Source organism: Tamandua tetradactyla, chromosome 8, assembly GCF_023851605.1.
Source record: "Tamandua tetradactyla isolate mTamTet1 chromosome 8, mTamTet1.pri, whole genome shotgun sequence".
NCBI lineage: Eukaryota > Metazoa > Chordata > Mammalia > Pilosa > Myrmecophagidae > Tamandua > Tamandua tetradactyla.
In genome coordinates, this window is record NC_135334.1 from 10,980,993 (window position 1) to 10,992,829 (window position 11,837).

Sequence of the window (11,837 nt, forward strand, 5' to 3'; positions counted from 1 at the left end):
CATGAGAGTGAACGTCTTCCAGTTCTACATTCTGATTGGTGTATATTTTCTCGTGGCCCGCCCCCAGAGGCGGGAGGAAACCCGGGAACTCCGGCGTGGTATCGGGAAATCCCACCTCTGCTGTGCCAGGTTAAGCGACTCCGAGCCGTAGTTGAGTCGCATTCTGGTGTTTTAAGACTGAAGGTCAGGTTGGGACCCGCAAAGGGAGAAGAGGACCTTCAGACCTCAGTTAACGGCCGGGTAGCTGGATTTTTTGAGAGTCTGTCCTGACGTTCCATCCGCTTTAGTAGATTGTCTTAGTAGACGCCTCCCCGACTTGTGGGCATCTGCCGGGTCAGGTGGCGGCCGGAAGGTGGGCTCTCTGCGCCTGTGGATTCCAACTCGAGCGATTCTGTCTCTGCACCCCGCGCCTATAGACGCAGGTTCTGTTTAAAGACCGGGAAGCGCATCCACGCGTTGAGTCCATTCCATGGCTTACAGGTCTCAGCGATTTGACAAATTACTGTCTCCATCGTCAATTACTACCACTTACTCTTTTAATTATGCTCCAGCTACACTGGCATCCTTGATGGAACGTGCCCTTGCTGGTTTCCTTTGGAGAGTTTTAACCCTGTCCCCCATGAAAGACTCACTCTTTGATTTTATATGGTCTCATTCTTTTTTAAAAAAAGGATTTTTTTTTCCATGCCTCGCTTTATTTGTACATGTGTCTGGGGAAAAAAGGCCTAGTGCTTTGGTAATTGCTGAGGATGAAATCTAGAAAGGAGAAAGTGTAGTGGCCCCTACAATTTAATATCCTAGTCGTCGTCATGTACCTTGATTAAACAACATGTCCTCCAAGTCCTGAATATTGTGGTTTCCACCTCACATACGTTGATAGGTGCTGGTTGTTAAGTTCAATTTACACTGTTTCTTAAATCCAGGATTCAGGGGGAGGAAAAATGTTTCCTCCAAACACTCCTTATTACCTCTTCCTCTTCCTACTTCGAATCAGGGCCTTTGCACTACCTCTAAGGCACTTTGAATTTGTTGCAGGAAGGAGAAAGGAATGAACAGAAGGAGGAGAAGAAGAAGGAAGTAGCTTGTGGAGACTTGAATGAGCCTACCACTAGATCTTCAATATTGTAACACTACTTTAGAGCATTCATACTTCTCTTTCCACACACATTAAGTACCCTCTGTTCAGGTTTTGGTCTTATACCTGCATGACTTTGACATCAAATCTACAATCAATCTCTTTTGGAAACAAAAAAGTAGGCAATCATTTTCATTATCTTTGCCTTTGATCATTCAACATACACCTTCCACATCCTGCCCGCCCCCGCCCCCGCCCCCCCCAAATAATTTCTTGTTGACAAGAAACTTATCTATGCTAAGTTTTATCTTTGGACTCTTTAATAGGTAGAAACTTGAAGCATCTATCTTCAATCCTGTTTTTTTGGTGGGTTACTTATACTTCAAGTTTGCCTAGATCTGATTTAATTATCCTCATAGTTCCTTAAAATCCATTGTGCCCTAGGTCAAGAACCTTAACCAAGGTCACCTGCAAGTAAATGGAAGAAAATCCTATTCTTGTAAACCAAATGGCAGCTTTTAAAAAAGTTTTTATTATGGGAAATTTCATATATGTTTTTAGGAAATTATACCAGAGCTCACGAAGCCTTCTGAATCCAACAACCAGCTGTAATTAACTCAAGACCAATCTTGCTTCTTCTATAATTCTTACGCACACTCTTACTCTTGTAGCATTCTGAAACAAACGTTAAGCATCTATGAACTTTATAAATGTTTCAACATATCTCTAAAAAATGAAGGACTTAGAAAAGCAGAAGCAGAAGCCTGGAGAAGCCACCATCTGCATTGCCTTATGACAGAAAAGCCAAAGCTCATTGGCAGCTAGCCCTAGAATGCCAAAGTCTTAAGGAGAAAGCATTGCTTTTTTGACACCTTGATTCTGGACTTCTAGTCTCAAAATCCATGGAGCAGTTGGATTGATTTCCTGAATAATAGGAGGAGGCTGATACAGTTCAGAATCTACGAAATCTGATGCTCACTCAGTGACAGCTTTGCTTCTTGAAAATCCTAAAGATGGCCCTGCCTCCAAGAGAAACTGAAGTCCTTCAAGTGGGACTTATTGCCCTTCATCTCCTTGTGTTTGCAATTCTCATACCTGTCATCGGAATCATGATAGCTCAATTCCTAAAGTGGGAAGTGAAGATTTGCACAGCTGGTTCAGTTAATGAAAATGGTATACCTGAAAGACTCATGGGACAAGGAAATGGCAGTGAAGAGGAAAGGATATTTAGAGAAGCTGTTACACCTAAGCACCGTGGAAAAGAGAATACAGTGTGTATTAGTTAGGGTTCTCTAGAGAAATAGAATCAACAGGGAACACTTGCAAATATAAAATTTATAGAAGTGTCTCATGTGACCGCAGGAACACAGAGTCCAAAATCCACAGGGCAGGCTGCGAAGCCGACGACTCCGATGGATGGCCTGGATGAAATCCACGGGAGAGGCTCACCAGCCAAAGCAGGAATAAAACCTGTCTCCTCTGAGTCCTCCTTAAAAGGCTTCCCATGATTGCATTTAGCATCACTAATTGCAGAAGACACTCCCCTTTGGCTGATTACAAATGGAATCAGCTGTGGATGCAGCTGACGTGATCATGACCTAATCCTATGAAATGTCCTTATTGCAACAGACAGGCCAGCGCTTGCCCAATCAGATAAACAGGTACTACAACTTGGCCAAGTTGACACGTGTCCCTAACCATAACAGTTCACCCCTTGTCAACTTGGCACCTATATATATATCACCTTAAACCATACTTAATTTCCAAATGAAAACAAATAAGCACACATTTTTTTTTTTTTTTTTTTTGCCTGACAATACTCAATTGTCCTGCATATAACTGGAAACACATGAAATCTCTCCAGAATAGGGTGCAAATCCTTGGGCAACATTCATTCTTAAAGTTGATATCTTACAACTTAAATAGTATAACATGAACAAAACAGCATTACAGTCCTCGTTTCTGTAACTGATCACGTGGTCGAAGTTCATATTTATCACTACCTTCTTCCACTACCCGTTCCATGTTCCCTTTACCCTCAGCAAGCACTTCAGCTGGCCGTGGTTCTTTGCCTGGTGGGGTGACCTAAACCTTCATTCCTGAAGTTTCAGAGCCATTAGTAGTCCTGCCTGGATTGTGTTGTTGCAGTTTTCCATTAATTTTAATCACAGGGCATGGTAGTACTAATAGACGCCCTAGGGGATCTCCTATATTCCAAGAAGACTCTTCTTTACCTCCATTATGTAGTTGCAGTCCTACTTCCTTCTAATAGTCAGGGTCAATTACCCCAGACAATAATGTAATCCCCTTCTTGGCTTGTTGATCCAGAGGCACAAGTAGCCCAAAGTGACCAGGTGGCAATCTTAACTTCCAGTTCAGTGGTATCACTGTTGTTTCTCCTGGAGGAAGCACACCCCATTTTGGAACTAAAACCTGTAGACCAGCAGAACTAAGGGTAGCAGGGACAGGAAGCAAAAATTTTCCTAGTGGATCACTAGGGGTAATAGTGAGTGGTACTACACCCATTTCCACCCTTTGGTTCCTGGACCCATGGATCCTGGCTATGGGAGAAACAGCGCCATACAGCGGACGCTGATTCAGAGCATACACAGCTTCCTGGAGAACATTACCCCAGCCTTTCAAGTTTTTGCCACCTAGTTGGCACAGTAATTGAGTTTTCAAAAGGCCATTCCACCGTTCTATCAATCCAGCTGCTTCTGGATGATGGGGAACATGGTAAGACCAGAGAATTCCATGAGCATGTGCCCATTTCCCCACTTCATTTGCTGTGAAGTGTGTTCCTTGATCCGAAGCAATGCTATGTGGAATACCATAACGATGGATAAGGCATTCTGTAAGCCCACAGATGGTAGTTTTGGCAGAAGAATTGCGTGCAGGGAAAGCAAACCCATATCCAGAGTGTGTGTCTATTCCAGTTAGAACAAATCGCTGCCGCTTCCATGAAGAGAGTGGTCCAATGTAATCAACCTGCCACCATGTAGCTGGCTGGTCACCTTGGGGAATGGTGCCATATCGGGGGCTGAGTGTGGGTCTCTGCTGCTGGCAGATTGGGCACTCGGCAGTGGCTGTAGCCGGTCAGCCTTGGTGAGTGGAAGTCCATGTTGCTGAGCCCATGCATAACCTCCATCCTTACCACCATGACCACTTTGTTCTTGAGCCCATTGGGCAATAACAGGAGTTGCTGGGGAAAGAGGCTGACTGGTATCCACAGAACGGGTCATCTTATCCACTTGATTATTAAAATCTTCCTCTGCTGAAGTCACCCTCTGGTGTGCATTCACATGAGCCACAAATATCTTCATGTTTTTAGCCCACTCAGAAAAGTCTATCCACATACTTCTTCCCCAGACCTCTTTGTCACTAATTTTCCAATTATGGTCTTTCCAAGTCCCTGACCATCCAGCCAAACCATTAGCAACAACCCATGAGTCAGTATACAAATGCACCTCTGGCCAGTTTTCCTTCCAAGCAAAATGAACAACCAGGTGCACTGCTCGAAGTTCTGCCCACTGGGAGGATTTCCCCTCACCACTGTCCTTCAAGGATACCCCAGAAAGGGGTTGTAATGTTGCAGCTGTCCACTTTCGGATGGTACTTGCATATCGTGCTGAACCATCTGTAAACCAGGCCTGAGTTTTCTCTTCCTCGGTCAATTCACTGTAAGGAACTCCCCAAGAGGCCATAGCTCTGGTCTGGGAAAGAGAAGGTAATGTGGCAGCAGGAGTGGAAACCATGGGCATTTGTGCCACTTCTTCATGTAACTTACTTGTGCCTTCGGGACCTGCTCTGGCTCTATCTCGTATATACCATTTCCATTTTACAATAGAGTGCTGCTGTGCACGCCCAACTTTATGGCTTGGTGGGTCAGACAACACCCAACTCATGATAGGCAACTCAGGTCTCATGGTAACTTGGTGGCCCATGGTTAAGTGTTCAGTCTCTACTAAGGCTCAGTAGCAGGCCAAAAGCTGTTTCTCAAAAGGAGAGTAGTTATCTGCAGCAGATGGTAAGGCTTTGCTCCAAAATCCTAAGGGTCTGCGTTGTGATTCTCCTATAGGGGCCTGCCAAAGGCTGCAGACAGCATCTCTATTTGCCACTGATACTTCCAGCACCATTGGATCTGCTGGATCATACGGCCCAAGTGGCAGAGCAGCTTGTACAGCAGCCTGGACCTGTCGCAGAGCCTCCTCTTGTTCAGGTCCCCACTCAAAATTAGCAGCTTTTCTGGTCACTCGATAAATGGGCCGGAGTAGCACACCCAAATGAGGAATATGTTGTCGTCAAAATCCAAAAAGACCAGCTAGGCATTGTGCCTCTTTTTTGGTTGTGGGAGGGGCCAGATGCAGCAACTTATCCTTCACCTTAGAAGGGATATCTCGACATGCCCCACACCACTGGACACCTAGAAATTTCACTGAGGTGGAAGGCCCCTGTATTTTTGTTGGATTTATCTCCCATCCTCTGACACACAAATGCCTTACCAGTAAATCTAGAGTAGTTGCTACTCTAACAATAAGATTCTGAGTCTGATTTTCAGAGATCTCAAGTCTACGGCTACAGGAAATAAGATTTTCCTTCAGGATACTCATAGAAACATCTACATCTTTCAGACAGCGCTTAAGCTTCTCGTTTGAAGCCTTAAGCCCATCCATTTTACCCCTTAATGTAGACAGTGTTTCTAACAACAGCCAACCAACATCTCTATAACTCTTATTTCTACAAAACTCTGTAAAGGTGTCAAAAACATCCCCCAGAGTCTGGCTTTGTACAAGCGAAGCATTAGAAGAATCGAATGATGATATTTTGACTATCTCCTTTGCCAACTCACTCCATGGATTGGGAGTGTCATTCTGATTATGGGAATCAGAGTCCTTAGTGTCTCTGTGTCCAGTCAGAGTAGAAAACCATTCATAAAAACCCATTTTTAAGATTCTGTTTCTTAAGAACCACTTCTGGTACCAAGATGTATTAGTTAGGGTTCTCTAGAGAAATAGAATCAACAGGGAACACCTGCAAATATAAAATTTATAGAAGTGTCTCACGTGACTGCAGGAACACAGAGTCCAAAATCCACAGGGCAGGCTGTGAAGCCGACGACTCCGATGGATGGCCTGGATGAAATCCACAGGAGAGGCTCACCAGCCAAAGCAGGAATGAAACCTGTCTCCTCTGAGTCCTCCTTAAAAGGCTTCCCATGATTAGATTTAGCATCACTAATTGCAGAAGACACTCCCCTTTGGCTGATTTACAAATAGAATCAGCTGTGGATGCAGCTGATGTGATCATGACCTAATCCTATGAAATGTCCTCATTGCAACAGACAGGCCAGCACTTGCCCAATCAGATAAACAGGTACCACAACTTGGCCAAGTTGACGCGTGTCCCTAACCATAACACAGTGTATTTGTGATACTGAAACCAATCTCATAGATTCAGAGCATTTCCGAAATTTCAGTGTGACAAACTGATCAAAGATTTAAGATGTTTTTCTCCAGCTAAGTACCTTATTTTCCTCAGTCCAAGCACATGGAAACTCAGTAGATGAAATCTCTAAGGCTTTACCAAGACTGAATGCCACTTTGCTTTATTTGCAACTCAGTATAGAAATGCTGAATGGCAAAGTCCAAGAGAATACATTTACACAATAGAGAAGATCAGAAAAGTAGAGGAGCGTGTGTATGATGTATCAGCAAAAATTATATCTATGGAAGAACAACAAGTGCATTTGAAACAGGAAATGAAAGAAGTGAAACAGTTGAATAATTCCCCCAATGATCTCAGACTTAAAGACTAGGAACATTCTATGAATTTAAAAATATCATTTTAATTCAAGGTCTTCCTGGTCCACCAGGTGAAGAAAGAAGATAGAGGTGCCACTGGAGACAGTGGTCCACAAGGCATGCCGGGTCCCATAGGTCTTCCAGGTCTTAAAGGTGATCAGGGAGTAATTGGCTTTCCTGGAAGCCAAAGATTCCCGGGAAAGATGGGAATGCCAGGTAATCCTGGACAGAAACACCAGAAGGGAGAAAAAGGGAGTGAAAGCAGATTAAGACCAGTCCCTGATCATATTAGGGCAGGGTCCTTTTAAGATCAGTTGGGTTGTGCAGGATATCCTCTGCTACCATCTGAATAAAAAGCCCTTCAGCTCTGGACCAGTCATCAGCATAACTGACTTCCAGGACCCCTTTGTGGATCCTTCAACCAACTGACCTTGGTTCCTGGGTCTCTCCTAGTTTCTGCATGGTTTCTTCTCCTGGCCTTTGGTGCTACTTGGGCCTTTCCTTCCAGTTCATATCTCTCCCGCTCTAGTACTCTACCACCACCATCACTCAGTATCACTGCCCTGGATGCCTCTCATGTATTGACTGGCTGGATGCTTCAGCCCATTCTTAGATGCTGGGCCATGAGCCCTGATCTACTGGGTTATAGGAGAAATCTCATGGGTACTGATTACATGTGGATTCTTTACAGTTCAAAACATTATTCCTAACCAGAGATAAGGAGGACATAGCAGTTTCATCCTTCAATCACAGAAGTCCATTGTGTATTTCTTGGAGTGGAACATATAACAACCAATAATAAAATATCATCTCTGGTCTTAGGAAGATGTTTCCATGAGAAAGATTGTCAAGTAAACAGGCAATTACTTCCCATGAGCAGAGCTAGATTGTGGGGAAGAACAGGGTTCTATAAGTATTCAGAGGAGATTAAATTTTTCTTCAAGTGTTAAAATGAGGTAAAAGTGGAATTTGGGAATGGTTATTCAATAATTTGAACCAAACCAAAACTTTTTCCTTAAATTACCTAGTCATTCCAAGCAAAATAATTTTGATTATGAAAAATATGCTGATAAGTTTTTTATTCTACAAAGCTTTTTGTATTTTATGCATTATGTAAGTAGTATAGGTTCTGGAGAGGAATATTTTAGTAGAAGAGATATTTTGTGAAGGTGAAGAAAGGGATGAAAATAGGAAAACAGTAAAGGAAAGCAAAGACAGACTGAAAAAAAAAAAGGAAAACAAGGCAAGGGATTTTGTGTAATTTCATGTCTTTCTATTGATTAACAGACCAAAATTTTACCATTGTCCAATCCTTTCTTTTTTAACCTATAGCCCCAGCATTATGGATTACACTATTAAGGTTCTAGTATCATTCTTAAGTGTATCTTATGTATATACTTAAGGGTAGATATGTCTCACCCTTTCCATTCTCTCTGTAAAATGGACATCTTAAAACCCACCTCAAGGGTTGTTGTGAGGGTCAAATAAGATATTGTGTGTGAAGACACTGTAAAATCATAAAGTGCTGTAAAACATTAAAAAAAAGCAAAACCACAATATTATCATACCTAAATGCTTAACATATTTCTTTAAGGTTATCCATTTTCAATATGTATATTTTTAGTTTACTTGAACCAGGATCCATTCAGATTGATAGGTCTTAAAAGTTTCTTTTCATACATCTCCTCCTCCACTTATTTCCACTTGCGATTTATTTGTTGGAGGAGCTATGTTGTTGATTTGTGGGGTTTCCCATAATCGGGATTTTGCTGACCACATCTAAGTGGTATAGTTTAACATGGCTTCCTTACCTTTTGATTGTACCACAGCTCTTTCTTCCAGATGCACTCCCTAATGAGGTCCAGGTGGTTTGTTAACCCATCAGCATCTTTATCTGTGACTTCAAATATTACTTTCAACTGGCAAGAGTGTCATGCTTAAGGTAACCACTCCTTTATGATCTTTGCTTACCTCACCCCTTTGTTGACATTTTCGGACAAATTCCTTCCTACAGAAGGCTGTAATTTTATCTGTCTCTGGTCTCTAATGTTTTCAGTTTTGCTCTTTATTGTTTTCCCAATGCTAGGGGAATAACAACAATAGCATAAAGAAAAGGAAAATGGAAACTAACAATTATCCTTGACACTGCTGCCCCTTTGTTCATCTTCTCTTCTCTATTCTTATTGCTCAGTTGCTCTCTGAGTCCCTGCATTCTGGGTCTACACTCATTGGCATATTCAGATCGCATTCTCAGAGGTCACCCATGACCTTAGTCATCAACTCCAGTAGTTTTTCTCAGTACTATTTTTGAGAGTATGTAAAAATTTATTCAGCAAATAATTTATTGAACTTAGATGAAAGATATAGGCTGGTGACATGTATGAATCATTTCTATATGGAGGATGGTAGTTGAAATATGGGTGAAAATGGAGTTTTCTTAGGAGAGGGAATAGAATGAGAAGAGAAGACAGCCTTATTTCCAAGTTTTCCTCAAACCATTCAGTATGGTTACTCTTATTTATTCACTGTATTTAAAGCTATTTGTTTGTTTTTTCCTAACTCTGAGTCTCATCCTACTTTCCTTATCTAGACACTTCTCATCTTCTTTATCCAAATCCTATGCCTTCACCTTCAGTTCACCTCTTCCACCAAGACATCCCTGAGTACCCTCAGGCCATTGGAATCAGACCCTTTACGACATTCCTTTAGCACTTACCTTTATTTCTCTTTTAGCATCATTTAGAAAACCTGGAATGAGACTATCATTCTGTTCAATTCAGCCTTATCTCTTTATACAAAGATTCTCATTCCTTTCCAGTCTTGTTTTTTATTAGTTTTTAATATAAGCCCTCTTCAAGTCTACTCATTAAACAGATTATTATGATGATTATCATAATGTATGTTGCTAAAAATGCTTGTACGGACCTCTCTATTTCTGTCTTTCCAACAATCACAGTGGCAGTTGTTGTAAAGGAAACAAGAAAGGGTTAAGAAAAAGTGGACCATATTTCAGAATTTGGATGGGTTAGTCTCTCTGTTTCAGTTTCCTCATCTGTAAAATGAAGATTTAAATTAGATATCATTTAGATTGCTTTCTGCTCTGAAATGCTTTCATTGTTTATTATTTAAAGGCCAACTCAAGGATTCTCAATTGTTCTTACATTTTAAGCATTTGTACTTTTTTTTTTTATTAATTAAAAAAAGAATTAACAAAACAATTAGAAATCATTCCAATCTACATGTACAATCAGTAATTCTTAATAACATCACATAGTTGCATATTCATCATTTCTTAGTACATTTGCATCAATTTAGAAAAAGAAATAAAAAGACAACAGAATAAGAATTAAAACAATAATAGAAAAAGAAAAAAAAACAAAAACAAAAAACCTATACCTCACATGCAGCTTCATTCAGTGTTTTAACATAATTGCATTACAATTGGGTAGTATTGTGCTGTCCATTTCTGAGTTTTTATATCCAGTCCCGTTGTACAGTCTGTATCCCTTCATCTCCAATTATCCCTTCTCTTTTTTTTTTTTTTAATTAACGGAAAAAAGAAATTAACCCAACATTTAGAGATCATACCATTCTACACATGCAATCATTAATTCTTAACATCATCACATAGATGCATGATCATCATTTCTTAGTACATTTGCATTGGTTTAGAAGAACTAGCAACATAACCGAAAAAGATATAGAATGTTAATATAGAGAAAAAAATAAAAGTAATAATAGTAAAATCAAAACAAAACAAAACAAAACAAAACAAAAACCTATAGCTCAGATGCAGCTTCATTCAGTGTTTTAACATGATTACTTTACAATTAGGTATTATTGTGCTGTCCATTTTTGAGTTTTTGTATCTAGTCCTGTTGCACAGTCTGTATCCCTTCAGCTTCAATTACCCATTGTCTTACCCTGTTTCTAACTCCTGCTGAACTCTGTTACCAATGACATATTTCAAGTTTATTCTCGAATGTCCGTTCACATCAGTGGGACCATACAGTATTTGTCCTTTAGTTTTTGGCTGGATTCACTCAGCATAATATTCTCTAGGTCCATCCATGTTATTACATGGTTCATAAGTTTATCTTGTCTTAAAGCTGCATAATATTCCATCGTATGTATATACCACAGTTTGTTTAGCCACTCTTCTGTTGATGGAGATTTTGGCTGTTTCCATCTCTTTGCAATTGTAAATAATGCTGCTATAAACATTGGTGTGCAAATGTCCGTTTGTGTCTTTGCCCTTAAGTCCTTTGAGTAGATACCTAGCAATGGTATTGCTGGGTCGTATGGCAATTCTATATTCAGCTTTTTGAGGAACCGCCAAACTGCCTTCCACAGTGGTTGCACCCTTTGACATTCCCACCAACAGTGGATAAGTGTGCCTCTTTCTCCGCATCCTCTCCAGCACTTGTCATTTTCTGTTTTGTTGATAATGGCCATTCTGGTGGGTGTGAGATGATATCTCATTGTGGTTTTGATTTGCATTTCTCTAATGGCCAGGGACATTGAGCATCTCTTCATGTGCCTCTTGGCCATCCGTATTTCCTCTTCTGAGAGGTGTCTGTTCAAGTCTTTTTCCCATTTTGTAATTGGGTTGGCTGTCTTTTTGTTGTTGAGATGAACAATCTCTTTATAAATTCTGGATACTAGACCTTTATCTGATATATCATTTCCAAATATTGTCTCCCATTGTGAAGGCTGTCTTTCTACTTTCTTGATGAAGTTCTTTGATGCACAAAAGTGTTTAATTTTGAGGAGTTCCCATTTATTTATTTCCTTCTTCAGTGTTCTTGCTTTAGGTTTAAGGTCCATAAAACCGCCTCCAGTTGTAAGATCCATAAGATATCTCCCAACATTTTCCTCTAACTGTTTTATGGTCTTAGACCTAATGTTTAGATCTTTGATCCATTTTGAGTTAACTTTTGTATAGGGTGTGAGAGATGGGT

The 11,837-nt window shown here is 40.7% G+C and overlaps 1 pseudogene; it reads left to right on the forward strand.

The window, feature by feature from the left end:
* The first annotated feature begins 1 nt into the window (after nt 1).
* Nucleotides 2-7,184, forward strand: LOC143643979 (macrophage scavenger receptor types I and II-like; annotated as a pseudogene).
* Nucleotides 7,185-11,837: the final 4,653 nt, after the last annotated feature.